This window comes from Oryzias latipes, chromosome 13 (genome assembly GCF_002234675.1).
Source record: "Oryzias latipes chromosome 13, ASM223467v1".
NCBI classification, from domain to species: domain Eukaryota; kingdom Metazoa; phylum Chordata; class Actinopteri; order Beloniformes; family Adrianichthyidae; genus Oryzias; species Oryzias latipes.
The window spans coordinates 8,491,864-8,507,559 of NC_019871.2; the positions used below are offsets into that span (position 1 = coordinate 8,491,864).

The 15,696-nt window shown below is 38.8% G+C and overlaps 1 protein-coding gene across 4 annotated transcripts in view; it reads right to left on the minus strand.

Annotated features, from left to right (window-relative positions):
- LOC101155372 (neurobeachin) overlaps positions 1-15,696 on the minus strand; it is a 215,693-nt gene that overhangs the window by 172,536 nt on the left and 27,461 nt on the right. The window lies entirely within an intron of this gene.

The window sequence follows — 15,696 nt, forward strand, 5'->3', positions numbered from 1 at the left end:
GTGATTGCAAGTTCACACGTCTGCTGGGGATGATTCATTAATTCACAGTATGTGTGCAGGGTTCCATAAGTAATTATAAGAGTGTTTTGATACAGTCTATGATCACAAAGTATCATGCAGCTCTTCATCTTTTCATTATTTTCTATGGATGTAAACATCATTTAAAAAAAGATGATTTTATGTTTGGTTTTGATTCTGTTTTAGACTTTCCATGTAAATTTAAATTAGCATTCTACACTCACCGACCCCTCTATTAGGTACAACCTGTTCAACTGGTCCTAAATGCAAACTTCTAATCAGTCAATCACATGGCAGCAACTCTATGCAATTAGGCATGTGGACATGGTCAAGACGATCTGCTGCAGTTCAAACCGAGCAACAGAATGGGGAAGAATGGTGACTGAAGTGACAGAGAGAGTGGCATAGTTGTTGGTGTCAGACGGGCTAATACAGGGGTGGGCAATTCCAGGCCTCGAGGGCCGGTGTGTCTGCATGATTTCCAGATAGTCTTGCCCTACTCATGGCTGATTACCTGGTTCAGGTGTGTCCAGCCAATTAGAACATGCCAGAGCAGGGTATGCTGGAAAACATGCAGGAATGCGGCCCTCAGTGCCCACCTCTGGGCTAATAGGAGTTTTTCAGAAACTGCTGATCTATTGGGATTTTCACCCACAACCATTTCTAGGGTTTCCAAGGGAATGGTTCGAAAAAGAGAAAATATCCAGTGAGTGGCAGTTCTGTGGGCGGAAATGCTTTGTTGATGCCAGGGGTCAAAGGAGAATGTCCATACGGGTTCCAGCTAATAGAAAGACAACAGTAACTCAAATAACAACTTGATGCAACCAAGGTCTGCAGAAGAACATCTCTAAATGTACATGTCCGACCTTGCAGCAGATGTACTACAGCAGCAGAAGACCTCACTGGGTGCCTCTCCTGTCAGCTAAGAACAGGAAACAGAGACTACAATCCACACAGACTCACCAGAATTGGACAATAGAGGATTGTAAAAACTGGTCTGATGAGTCACCATTTCTGCTGCGACAGGATCTTAGAGTCAGAATCTGGCATCATCATGAAAGCATGAAAGCATGGTTCCATCCCGCCTTGAATCAATGGTTCAGGCTGGAGGTGGTGGTTGAAATGGTGTGGGGGATATTTCCTAGGCACACCAATTGAGCGTCTTTACAACCCCAATGCCCACCTAAGTATTGTTGCTGACCTTGTCCATGCCTTTATGACCGCAGTGTACCATCTTCTGATGGCTACTTTCAGCGGGTAAGGCACCATGTCGTAATACTGGAATGCTCTCAAACTGGTTTCTTGAACATGACAGTAAGTTCACTGTGGTGAAATGGTATTCACAGTCACCAGATCTCAACCCAATAGAGCACCTTTGGGATGTAGTGAAGTGGGAGATTGGCGACATGGATGTGCAACTGACAAATCTGCAGCAACTGCGTGATGCTATCATGTCAGTGCAGACAAAAACTCTCTGAGGAACGTTTCTGGTACCTTGTTAAATATGTGCCACCAAGGATTAAGGCAGTTCTAAAGGGGAAAGGGGTCTAACCCACTACTAGCAATGTGTAACTAATAAAGTGGACGGTGAGTGTATATTAATCTGCTAAAAGATATAAAAAAAAAACTTTTGATTTAGATACATGTAAAACAAAGAAAAGGTCAAAACTACAAGGAGCTTTTCCAAAAAAATTATAAAAAATGTAGCAGTTTTAGGCAAGTACTCCAATGATTAATGTTATTATGGCACATATCCAAACTGGTCTTTTAGTTTTTTACTAATCTTGAAAAGAATGAATTCAAATTTCTACATTTGTCAAATTCTTAGAAGTAACCTACCAGTACTTTTTTTTTAAACATCCCCAGGATGTGAACAAAAATATTTGAAAAAAAACATCAGCTGCAGCCTGCACAGGGACTTATCAGACAAAGGAGGCATCTCACTCTAAATTCTGTTAGTGTTCTTATCTTGCCTTGTGCCTAACTTGACAACATAAATCTGCATTGTCAATCTATGTTCAGCCTTTGATGTTCACAGCTGTTATATGACCTGATCATTTCAAACGTGATGCAAATACTGAAAAACGAAGGGATCAGTAGAGAGAAAAATATGTGAATCATTTCATACAACATAACAAATACAAATCCTACAGAAAAGGAGTAATCTTAATTTATAATTAGATCTTAGTGAGAATCTTGCCAAATAGTATATTTGTCAATGGAAATGAAATGGCTGGCCCGGGAATTCCAGGATTCCCCTGGGGGAGCTGGAGGACGAGGCTGGCGAGAGGAATATTTGAGCATCTTTACTTAGACTGCTGCCCCTCAAGACCCAGTCACGTATGAGTGAAGAAAATGAATGTATGGATGGAGAGAAGAGTCATGTGTGACTTTAAGCATTACTTACCTGAGCGAGATCAATACACTGAGATGCAAGTTGTTATAAATATAGATATATCTAGGCAGCGATGCAGTTTGTTTTCAGATAAATTGCACATCTTCAATATTCCTCTGTAATATATTACGTTTTTTTTGTATGATCTAGTCTTTGACCTTTATCAATATTTTATCTTATTTGTTTGACCACTGGACTAAATGTGTGAATAGACAAAACCACAAGTTGTAAATTTCAGAGTAATTTTTAAAAGCTTTGTCTCAACTCTTGACATAATTTAAATTCCATCTAAAGCCACATTCATACAGCCCTCTTCAAGACGCTTTCAAGCAACCAACCACTTTCAATGAAAAGCATATGTAAACTTATCTTCTTATCTCACTAAGCAAGTTTCTGCAGTTTATGGTACGCACAAAACGTGTGTTACAAGTTAAACCAGGTTTAACTTTGACCAATCAGGGACTTGGCTTTGTTAGTGACATACAGATGGCGTCCCTTTCAATTCACGGAAGTGCCAACGGTTGAAAATTAATTATGGAGGAGAAAATAATAATTGAGCCTGTCCAGAAGTAGGGACATCAATTCTTTCATATACTGGAATAGAACTGTGAAAGAAAAAGTATGGAGCAAGACCAAGCCTCTTCCAACTGTAGGTGGCAAACATGCGCTCTGGATCTTGGATTGTTAGGGCATTCTGATGAGTGCTAGGTAGTACTGCCAGATTTTCAATCTAAAATTTCATAAATGTGATTTGACTCACAGCCTTTCACTGTCTTAGTCACTATCAATTTATGTTTAAAATGTCTAGTCAGAATATTTTTTTAACCATCATAATTACGATTTAAACCCAACGTTGGTGAAACTTTTATACACCGATCCATCTTCTGGCTAAATCCCTGTTAGGGTCACGGGGTTGCTGGAGCAAACCCAGTCACCGTTGGGGGAAGTTGGGGTACACTCTCAACAGGTGTAACAGTCGACAACAGGACTGTTGGAGGTCCTAAGGTGGAACTTTAAGAAAATTAGGAATTCTTAGGCCAAAGATTAAACAATTCTATTTGTCTAAAATAATTACAAAAAAGTAACCTACTTTGAAGAACATTTATTTATAACGTTTTTTAAGGATATTAGCTAAAAGGGTGGGCAGAAACACAAAACTCTTAAATGTTGAGAAGCTTTAAATCATCTCCACAAGTTGAAAAAAATGAAAATGGAAAACTGATGTCTTTGAGTTAATGTAATGTTTTTTTAACGTATCAATCATTTCTTTGGATAAACCAGTAGAGAATTGAAAAAAATAAATAAATAAATAAAAAACATTGTAGTTTGTTGAAAACCACATTAAAGCAAGCAGTTGTTTTAGTAAAACCAGACATGGCTTGTCTGAAAACCTTTAAAGGAGGAGTTCTAGCTACAAGAGAGCTATTCAACATGAAGCTGTTAAACTGCAGTAAATGAACTTCACTTTCTCTCCTACAGAAAACATATTTGGACACTATTGCCATGAGGCACTGAACTTGACGTTTCATGCATCTCCCAAAAGAATTCTCCCACTTCAGCGTTTCTGATCAGACCAGCATGCAAGACGTGTGGCCATTATTGTGACCAGCAGAAAAGACAGTACCCAAAGCTTATCCACCAAATGAGATGAAAGTACATAACCAATTTCTCCAATATAGAAAAGTAAACAGAGTATTTGCTTCAGCTAAGTAAGTGTTGGATGCACATGTGGAAAGAAGAAAAATACTGATGGCCTCAAATGAATAACAGGGTAAGTGTTTCTGGTCAATGGCACATGAAAGTAGTCTGCTAGACAGTAAATAGAAAAGTTATTTTAAGCACAGTAAGTGTCTAACAGAGAACATCAAAGAACAGGAATGAGATGATGTTCAGAGTTATATTTGAAGGTTTACTGGTAATTGACAAATGTAACCTACAAGCATGCCAGAAATGCAAAGTGTAACTTGGTGGCTATTACTTGTAAAATGAATGTCAACAGCACAAGGACGTAAAGGAAACAAGTTCAACTATAGTAAGCTATGCCATGAGCAAACCAGTGAACTGAAAAGGCATAAAATGAGGAATTGCATTGCATTGCATTTACATCTGGGCTGCATGGTGGAGCAGTGGTTAGCGCTCTTGCCTCACAGCAAGAAGGCCCCCGGTTCAAGTTCCAGCTGGGGGACATGAAAAACTACATCAACGGGGGACCTTTCTGTGTGGAGTTTGCATGTTCTCCCCATGCATGCGTGGGTTCTCCCCGGGATCTCCGGCTTCCTCCCACCATCCAAAAACATACTTCATAGGTCAATTGGCAACTCTAAATTGTCCATAGGTGTGAATGTGAGAGTGAATGGGTGTGTGTTTGTGGACATTCTACCCTGCGACAGACTGGGGACCTGTCCAGGTTGTCCCCTGCCTTCGCCCACAAGTGTCCGGGATAGGCTCTGGCAGCCCCGTGACCACGAAAGGGAATAAACGGTTAAGAAAATGAATGAATGCATTTACATCGCGTCCCGAAACAGTTTCAACTGAGTGAGCATGCACAAAGTATTCATTTGTACACAATTTTGTCTTAATAAATACGTTTTGTAATGACAGATTTCTTACCCCATAGAAAATGCTCCATCAATCTGTTGCAAAAGCACATGTGATGCAAGTATTTAAAGAATAATCCAGAGCTGAACTGCTATTAAACTGTTTGAAGTTTGAGCTGTTTCAAGTTTAGAGAAACTCACTAGTTGTGGCAGAGCTCTAAGAAGCTGTGATTCTGATCATGATTCACCGCAGACTACCTGAGTGCTGCTACGCGTGTATACCTCAGTTGAGACAAACCCAGATCAATCCTTGATAAAAATTTACAGAAGAGCTCGTTTGAAGCACCATAAAAAGAAACTTTATTTTTACTAATGCCGCTGCTGACAATATTCTGGTATTTGGCTAGTTAATTTGCAGTCATGTTTTCTTCCCTGATGATTTGAGTTCAACCGCCATGTCGAAGCCTTGAAGTAAGAACACAAAGAGCTGTCAAGAATGTTTAAAATACTTTTTACATGTTTTTTTAAATGTGGATATTTGTGTCAGCATCTTCATACTTCTGTAACTGTACTTTTTATTCACTTTATTGGGTGTTAGCCATGAGGCCACAACTGGTCAACTCTCATGTAACAAACGACTATGAAGTAGAGGGGTGCTTCTTGGTTGATCACATAAGTGTGCATGGCTAAAGTCTTAGTCACAACTGCCCTTACGGATGGATAAAGGCCATCTGTGGGCAAAAGAAAAGGGAAAACATGTGGGACACACAGGTAGTGAAATATCAAGGACCTATTACAGACCACTCTGTGAGCCATTAAGTGAAAATGTTCACACAAATTTTCACGCACAGGTCATATTGAGCACTTATACAACATCTAAAGGTAAGTATAGGTGAAGTATTTAAGACAGAGACGTTTCATTAAGGATTTTATTTTTCAACCTTCCTAAAGGCCTGTTCACACCGGGACGAATTTCGCCGGCGATTTTCGCCGACGTTTAACGCCTCGTGACTAAACAAAGGGCACCAATGAGAGTGTGCACACCGACGCGAAAAAACGCCACGCGACAAAGCGTCAAAAAAAAAACGCCTCGGGTTCGTTTTTTTTTTTCGAAATCTATTCGACCAATGAGAATGGCGCTTTTGCACACGTGTCTGGATCTTCTGAAGTTACAGTAAAACACAACTTGGGGGCGCTCAAACACAAAACTGCCTCGCTGAGCACACATACCAGCGAAGAAGATAGACGCCAAGTAGCGTCAACACTGCCGCAAAGAAATAATGACGGACATTCTTAAATATCCCCTTACCAAGTACCAGTTGGAGCTACCGATGCTTGAAATATTCATGTTTTCTTTGTATTATTCTGACAAGCGCGTAAATACTTGCTATCTTCTTCTGAGTGAAAAGCGACTTTAAGAAGCGTAAAGTTGCGCAGCGCCACCTTGTGTACAGGAGTATTTCTGTTTACATTAAGCGCCATCTAATGTCAGGGAATGAAATTGCATGTTCGCTCGGCTCATCGTCAGCGAAAATCGCCTGGGTGTGAACACAAAAAACGTGGCGAAAAACGCTGGCGAATAACGCCTGGCGAATATTCGTCCCGGTGTGTACGGGCCTTAAATCCTGCCCTCGTCATAAGGAGCCCGTAAAGCAACAATCATCGCCCTCGGCGATGCACGTTCAAGTCAACACATCAAATGAAAAGTCTGTGTAAATGTGTGTAAAAGCGTGATTTGGGGTTTTGCATTCAAAACTCTTGCGTTCAAGTGTAGCAACGGAAATTTTTACGACCGTTTTCAGGCTCTGTCCAAAATGTCCAGCCATTGAATGTTAAAAGTTAAACTAGGTTGAGCTTTGACCAATTGGGGACTCCGATTTGACAATGATGGCGTTCCTTTTAATTAATGGAAGTGCCAATCGTCTGAAAATTAATCATGGAGGAGAAATCAAAATGTACCATTCGTGTCTGGTGTTGGAAGAATGTATATAAGTTATCTCATATTTGCTTTTATGCATTACCTAGCTATATAGGTAATATAATCATGATTGCAGAAGTGTTTTTGTCCAAGTTCTGTTTCACAGGAAGGTGAAGGTGAAACTCTTGGGAGGAAACCGACTATCTTAGCATCTTCCCAAGATCAGCATGAGAACTATGTTGTATCTCTGTCAGGACCGGGATCAAAGGACGGTCTATGTCAGTTATCCGTGTAAAAAGCTTTACAGGTCCAAAGATGATGTGGGGAGACTGTGAAAAGATGGACATGTTGCAATTAATGTTTTCTGATAGCGCTGCAGCTGTGTTTTATCTGTTTCCCCTCCTTAGAGCTCAGCGCATATGTAAATTAGGGAATACCCAACAAACTTAATAAAAGAGGAGGCGACAGAATATGCGCCAGAGTGGAGAGAGATTGTTGCTGGGTATGATGTTGAAGGTTGTTTTAACCCAACATCTGGCCAGAACCATATGACACTAAAGGCCCGTTCACACCGGGACGAATTTCGCCGGCGATTTTCGCCGACGTTTAACGCCTCGTGACTAAACAAAGGGGACCAATGAGAGTGTGCACACCGACGCGAAAAAACGCCACGCGTCAAAGCGTCAAAAAAAAAAAAACGCCTCGGTTTCGTTTTTTTTTTTTCGACGCGTCGCGTCGAAATCTATTCGACCAATGAGAATGGCGCTTTTGCACACGTGTCTGGAGCTTCTGAAGTTACAGTAAAACACAACTTGGGGGCGCTCAAACACAAAACTGCCTTGCTGAGCACACATACCAGCGAAGAAGATGGACGCCGAGTAGCGTCTACACAGCAGCGAAGAAATAATGACGGACATTCTAAAATATCCCCGAACCAAGCACCAGTTGGAGCAACTGGTGCTTGAAATATTCATGTTTTCTTTGTATGATTCTGACAAGCGCGTAAATACTTGCTCTCTTCTTCTGAGGGAAAAGCGACTTTAAGAAGCGTAGAGTTGCGCAGCGCCACCTTGTGTACAGGAGTATTTCTGTTTACATTAAGCGCCATCTAATGTCAGGGAATGAAATTGCATGTTCGCTCGGCTCATCGTCAGCGAAAATCGCCTGGGCGTGAACACAAAAAACGTGGCGAAAAACGCTGGCGAATAACGCCTGGCGAATATTCGTCCCGGTGTGTACGGGCCTTAAGTCTTTCATATATTGGAGTAGAGCTGCCCCTGCTCCAGTGTGAACACCATAGGCTAAACGTGCATTTAAGATAACTTGTGTTACTGACTAAATACTTTTTTTGCCTCACTTTACATATGCAAGCCCTGCTCATGCAGCATTTGTGTCAGTAAGGAGCCAATGCTCACACCTTTTTAATGACTAATAGAGTGCTGTGTAAAGGACACCATCACCCATACGTCAAGCGCTGCAGCATACATTTCTCTTCTCTCTCTTCCTACGAATGCACCTTCCTTCTTCAACCGACAGTAGTCCAATTTTCACCAGCACCCTGTCGGTGAACAGAACTGATGTATGTCGTTGTTGACCCCGGGCCTCGACCAATCCGGTATTGATATCATAGGTCTGATTCGCATAATTGGTTTTGAAAAGATTTTACGTCAAATGCCCTATCTGACACAACCCTCTGTATTCATCCAGGCTTGGGGCTGGTACAAAAAGCCACCCCTTGTGGCCACAAGTGCATGCATCTTACATGCACTTGTACATGATGTGACCAAACGAGTCTCAAAGGAGCCACAAGACACACCTGAACTCCCTTTAGGATGCAGCAGCACTTCTCTATGACCCTTTACGGGCCAGGACAAAACAAAAAAAAAGCGCAGTTCCAGTTTGGGTGCATGTGACTACTGTCTTAATTGCACAGTACTAGAAGGTAAAACCAAAAGCACTTTTAGCACACACACTACCCAATTCCTCATTCCAATATTTTCATCCCTTCTCTGTGACATTTGGAGTGTCTTCCCCAAGTCCCTATCGATGAGTTTAGCAGCTTCTCAGTCTCATTTTCTTGCGACAGAGAAGCCTTTGTTTGACCTCCACATGTCTGACAGTGGACACATTTCATTACACTTGTTTTTTCACACATAAGATAGCAATGTCAGAATGTCAGGGCAGCATGACTCACGAAGCAATTAAACTAAATGTATAAATGACAAAAAAAACTGTTGCTTAGTAACTTATTTCCTTTTCAACTTTTTAACAGCAGCTCTCTCCACATTATCTAAATATACAATGTGATCACACAAAAACAACTGCACTTCCATACAATATCTGGCAGTATAGAAATATGGATGCAAAATCAAAAATACTAATGTTAAAATATCCTTATTTTAAAAACATAACTAAATTTAAAAGAAATGTATTATCTTAGATCATATAAAAATATATCATAATATATCAGTACCATAGTTTACTGCTGGAAGTCTGAGAGAAAAATTAAGTGAAAATAAAACAATGGAAAAAAAAAAGCTTTATTTAAAACAGCCTGATTTTATTGCACTTTAAAATTTGTGATCTACATCACACAAGTCCAAACTTGATTTAGCTTTAACTAAATTTTAAAAACAAGACCAATAAGGATTTGGTAAACATGTAAAACGTTAAGAAAAATTGTCAGATTTTACTGAGCACATAGCAGTAAGACTTAAGGACCAATGTTAAATAATAAATCAGTACATTTGATCAGCAGCTTAATGAGAAGCTGAAACCTTATAATTTAAAAACAAAAACAAATGCCTTAGAAGTTTTCTAGAGAGATTTTTTTTTAGACATATATTAGGCAATAAAGTTCTGCACAGTGGTTACTGCTCATGCCTCACAGCAAGAAGGCCCCTGGTTCAAGTCTTGGCTGGGGGACTTAAAAACAGAACACCATCGGGGGACCTTTCTGTGTAGAGATGGCATTTTCTCTCTGTGCATGCGTGGGTTTTCTCTGGGGTTTCCGGCTTCCTCCCACCATCCAAAAAACATGCTTCATAGGTTAATTGGTTACTCCTAATTGTCCCTAGGTGTGAATGTGAGTGTGTATAAGTGTGTGATTTGTCCCACAACAGACAGGCAACCATGGCCAGAATAAGCTCCAGCAGCCCCGTGACCCCGAAAGGGACAAAACTAGTTTAGAAAACGAATAAAAAGGATGAATGAAAGTTCTTTTTTGTCAATAAACATTGAATATTTGCTGCTCCTTAAAGTACTTAAACTTAAATCTAAGAAAAGACCGGAATTGAATGTACAAGCTGCTCAATTACTGTTTTTTAAAACACATTTAAATAAAAATGAAATTTAAAGCTTAAAAGACCTACTCCAATAAAAATGATGTTTTTGGTGTTTTTAATATGCTTTTATGGCATTTTTCTTATGATGGGGGACATATCTAAAGACAATTAAGATTTAAATGGCCCTTATGAGTATTTCTTTATTCTAATTGTGAGTCAGGAGTTAACGAAAAATTGCTGTTGGAAAAAATTGTAGCAGTGACGTAGAAGACACAAGATTCAGGGATTGAACTGCCGACCCTTCGACCATTGGCTGATCTGCTTAACCGCCTGTTAAGTGAAAACATCAGATCCTCATTTTTTTTTTAACCGTGTTCCTTAATCAAGTGCCTAGCTTTTGTATCGTAGATACCAATCCCTAAAGAATTCATCCAACCATGAAACAGCAAAATTGCCTGAGATGAATTCTATAAAGAGCAAATTCTACATTTGTGTTCAACATTCAGGGGACAGAGAACATCTCCTCATCTCTCCCTGATCTCTGCAAACTGACCAAAGCCCCAGCATGCATCACAGGGACCTCATACGTCTCAAATCAACTCAGTGCTTTCACAAGTGTATTGACGCCCCTGCTCTCTTCGTTCCACCACAGTGGAAGAAACACCTTCAAATTTATTTCAGAGATGAATTACTTTGATCCTCCTATAAACATCTAATTTATGCACCAGAAAATAAGCAATTAAAAGATAACTCTAACCTGGAGAACACAGGTTAGTCCAGGGACATTTAATTATGTTCTGACTAAATTATAAAAGCATTAAATTGTCCACACTTATAACGTGTGCTGTCAAAGTTATTTAAAATTGAATAGTCATAACCAACACTTATACTGTATTTATATATGTGCAGTCTAAATTGATAGTATGTATTTTTATACCAACACTACAATGCAATAACCAGAAATCAAACATAAAATGTATGTTGTGTAACTCTAAATAGTTTTATTTGCAATCTGTTGCAATTAGATGGATTTTGTAAAATGGGTTAAAATTCACACATATGCCTACCGGTACTTTTGTCATAAATCCTGCTTATGCTTGTTTTACTTTAAGGGTGTAGTGATTGTTTATTTCTTTGACATTTTTGCTATTTAATACTGCAGAGTGCAAAGAAAATGCATAAACTAAGAAGGGGGTATAAAAGCATTTTGGTCATTTTTTATGAGGTGTGACAAGAATGGAGTTTTGTGGATCACTTAGGGGTCTGGACGTAATTCAGATCCTAAAAGCCAGTGGTGTGAATAAATTGACATGTTTCAAGGAGAGTCTCAAGATCGCTAAAACAAAAGGGAACAATATTGGCTCTAAGTGCAAAGTGGAAAGCCCCACAAAGATTCTCAGTACCTGCAGGCAATGAAGTGACTGATTACTGCAGTGATAAAGAGGCAGTTGTGCAGTGATCCCCAGAGCTTTCACCCCTTGGACTTGCTGTCGTTCTCTATTTCAGCAAATGGGAAAGCTCCCTTTTTGTACGGCCTAGTAGGGATCAGCACCAAACCTTTGACATGCCAGGTTGCTTTTTGCAACATAGAAGGATCAGTCTCTGTAGATTTGTGAAGTTGTCAAATGTTTTTATGCAGCCTCTTTATCTTTTGCCCTGAGCTCCTCAGCTGTTTGCCATAACTTGTAACCCTGAGCACCCAGTGAACATGGAGATTAGAGCTTTCATCTGTGGCCAATATAACTTTTAAACCAGGTGGGCCAATAGAAACCAATAAAAAGCAAAATAACACCATTCTTAAGGCCACGTCACACAGCCATACTGGCTGTGTGACGTACCTTTTGGTCATATTGCACGGATGAAAATTGGTCATACGTGAAGAAAGGTGGAAAAAGTAAGAAAAGCTGTTGCCTTTACGTGATATTTTCATAGATTTATCACAAATGAGCCACGTTAAAACCACAAAGAAGTACGAATAAACCATGTAAAAAACCTGTCCATGAACGTAGAACATGAACCGTGCATGAATTTTGCACTGATTTGGTGATTTGTGCGTCAATTACATAATTTTAACACGTGCGCCGTATATGCGATATAGAAGTTATACATCTGTGCTGCATGTGTGAATAGTCTGTTAGTCATACGTGGACAAATGTGGAACACGTGTGTGCATCTTGCTAAAATCGAGCACAATAGATTTACATAATAATTGCTTATATACAACGTAAAATAGGCGTAAACTGCGTAATTCTTAACGACCCAAAATTTTGAGCATCTACCGAATTCATATAAAGACCAGTCAGCCAAAATGGATTTCTGCACAAATCCATAAATGCAAGAAACATAAAAAAAATATATATATACATCATGCATGTATCGCGAAAGACCAAAATTACATACATGGAAAATGCACTAAATGTACAGAGTGGCTGTGTGACGCGGTCTACATACAAATAAAAAAACCTAAAATACTAAACTTTGGTTTGTTTTTCCTCTACTAATTAATGTTTGCAAGATTTACACACACTGCTTCCTTACCAACTACCCGTTAAGTATAAACTGACAGAGACAAAAACCCTCACTACATTCCTATCTCATATTGACTGCTTTGTTTTCACAATGAAAACATGTCTGTTTACTATTCTGGCGGATTGTATCATCTGGTTTCTCCTCTAATCCCCTAAAAAGCTTTAAATTGTCAAACAGCAGAAGTGTTTGCCTCTCCAGAGGGTAAGAAGAAGAAAATTAAAATGCAATCTTGCAAGAAATGTGTCTTTCCTTACCAAATAAAAACCTGTGTGAACCCATTTGACAGTCACAAATGATGCAACATCCAATTTAGAAAGAAAACATGAAGCCACACCCATAAGAAACAACACAGGATGGTGCCGTCAATCTTCTCATCAAAAGGAAAGCAGCCTACAATGCAAAGGGTAACTTATAATTAAAAAAAAAAAATGAAACAATGAATGAACATTTTAGCAAGTACTACTAAGAACTTTTTTCTCCTAACTCCTGCAGCGTACTCTCCATTTTGGCTCTTTTAAAGAGATTTATTTGACAATAAACACAAATGATCCTCCTTTTTTCATACTTAAAGGCTGGACTAAGGCTGTTCCATCATGCATGTTTCCTTTTGGAGTTCTAAGCTTGTAGTACCCTGACAGACCTGCATCCCTGCTTGAATAAAGTCAGCTTTTAAAAACATATCATAATGCATCGCATCTGGATAAAGCTGACAGGTTGAGCTATGTAACAGACGAGTTTCTTTGTGTGATCAGTTCACACAGTTTCCCTCCATCTGAATAGGGTTGTCAAAAAAAGCCCTTATGCTTTACTGATGTCTCATATAATACAAGATGCACTCATCCAGATCCAGTATATGATGTTTGTATCCATCAACAGAAGAGAAAAAGGGAGGTTTAAAGGTCTGCTGCCAATATAAACATGTTGTGCTCGATAGAGGGGAGAAAGGTGCACTGCAATGCAGACTCCAGAAGCACAGGCAGAAAAACACAAGACTGAACAGACAGGCTTGAGATGGACGTTTTAGAAAGCAAGAACAGAGGTAGATGAAAAGGGAATGGCAGCTGAGAGCTCTTGACTCAGTCCTCTCCAGATCATCAAAGTGTCACTTCTCTCATCAGGCTGGAACTGGGACATGATGTCCTTTAAGTTAAAAATGGGGATCAGTATGCAGGTCACAGAACAGAGATGGGGAGACCGGGTAGTAATAGTGGAAAGAGTCCATATTGTTTACTGCAGCAAGTCCCCATTTCCTGTGTGACCAAAACATTAATGATGCTGTACTCTAGCACACGATTCATCATAGTCTGACAGCAAGCCAAACAGGTTTCCTTAAGACATCTGCAACAACATAGTTGAGGCAGAACTTTAAAGTCAAAGTTCTCTGCCTTTTAATGAGACAAAAATCTTTGGAGACGTCGCCAGCTCCCATCAGATTCTCCCTATTTGTCAAGTTGTTAAAGTGAACAATGTACTATTAATCAACTCTATCGTGCTTTCTTTTTTATAAATATGTTGTTATTCATGGCTAAATTTCGTATTCACAAAAATAAATTTGCTAATAAAAAACCTGAATTCTTCTAACTGAAATTTGAATTGTAGCAACATTTAAAATTAACTTCTGCCTCAAAAAATACAAAGGCTCAAAAAACGATCAACATCTGTAAATCTTTTGTATTAGTGGCGTAATTTAACCCTCCCATTTCTATTTTTTACTGTTAGTTATTTATTTCCTTCTGTGATCGTTTCATTTGGTTATTATTGAACTCCAGTTTAAAAAAATTATAGTCTAGTATTATAATTTTGTTCCTAATAGTTACGTTTTTCAAAAGGTCAAAGCAATGTTGTTTTGTATTCAGAGCTGTGTTTTATTCTTATATGTATCGTTATAAATATTGTACTTTTGTATTGTATTCTGCAAATGTTCAATAAAAAAAATAGTAATAATAATCTTTCAAATTGTTATATTCCAACCCAAAGAACCACAATTCAAATTATTACAAGAACGTAATGTCCACAATTTTAAGAAATACACTTTTCTCTAAAAATATAACAATTCGGAAAAAAAAAATTAAAAACATTTTAAACATTATTAGTTGTTCGTGTATATTTCCATTTCTTATACAATGTTTACCAAATGTTAAATCATTGATTGTATACATTTCTCACTTTTATTGATGGTACCAAAATTGTTATGTGCACTGGTGGTCCTGGTACTAAAAGGAAATAATGTTATTTGCTTTACAGTGTTGGAGCTCTAATGAGTAAACAACAACAATGGCATCGGTAAGGGCAGCCTGAAAAAAAACAACACAAAAAGCAGGTAAGGATGAAATGAATCAAGCTCTCGTTGGCCAAACATCATTATGCAGAAGTTATTACACTGGGGTTCTAACAGCACTGAATGCAGACAATTAATGAGAAGTTCAACCTCATTATTGGTGCCTTAGTAGCAGCAGTGAGAAAAAGAATTTGCATATTTAACTCCAGGATGAGGATGAGTCTTCGAGCATGTGCTGTTGTCTTTTACTGTAGGTATTAAAAGCTTCTTGAGAACTTCAAAGGTTCAAGCAGTCAATACATGATGCAGGAGGGAGGTGAGGAAAGTCTCTGCCTCTTCCTTTCAGCTGTACTAGACACTGAGGCTGAATTTCTTTTTGGGTGCATCTTAAATTTCCTATACTCAATGATAATATGGAATAAAAGCTGATACCAACAGTTATACCTATAGAAATTGAATTTTGTCTGTCTGTGTGCAAAACAAAAATATTGAAATCCTCAGAGTTTTGTACAAAAACGAGGTAAAAAATATTCTGAAGTAAAAATAGCTACAAGTATATGGTATGGGCCAGGGATGTGCACAGGATTTTAGAGGGGCAGGGGCTCAAATTCAGCAAAGGGCAGAAGAAGCAACAACAACAAAAAAAGGCCTATAAAACAATGTGGAAAGTATAATACAAACTGAATGAATTTTAAAAAGACAAATCTAATCGGAAAATATCATATCAAACTGATCTG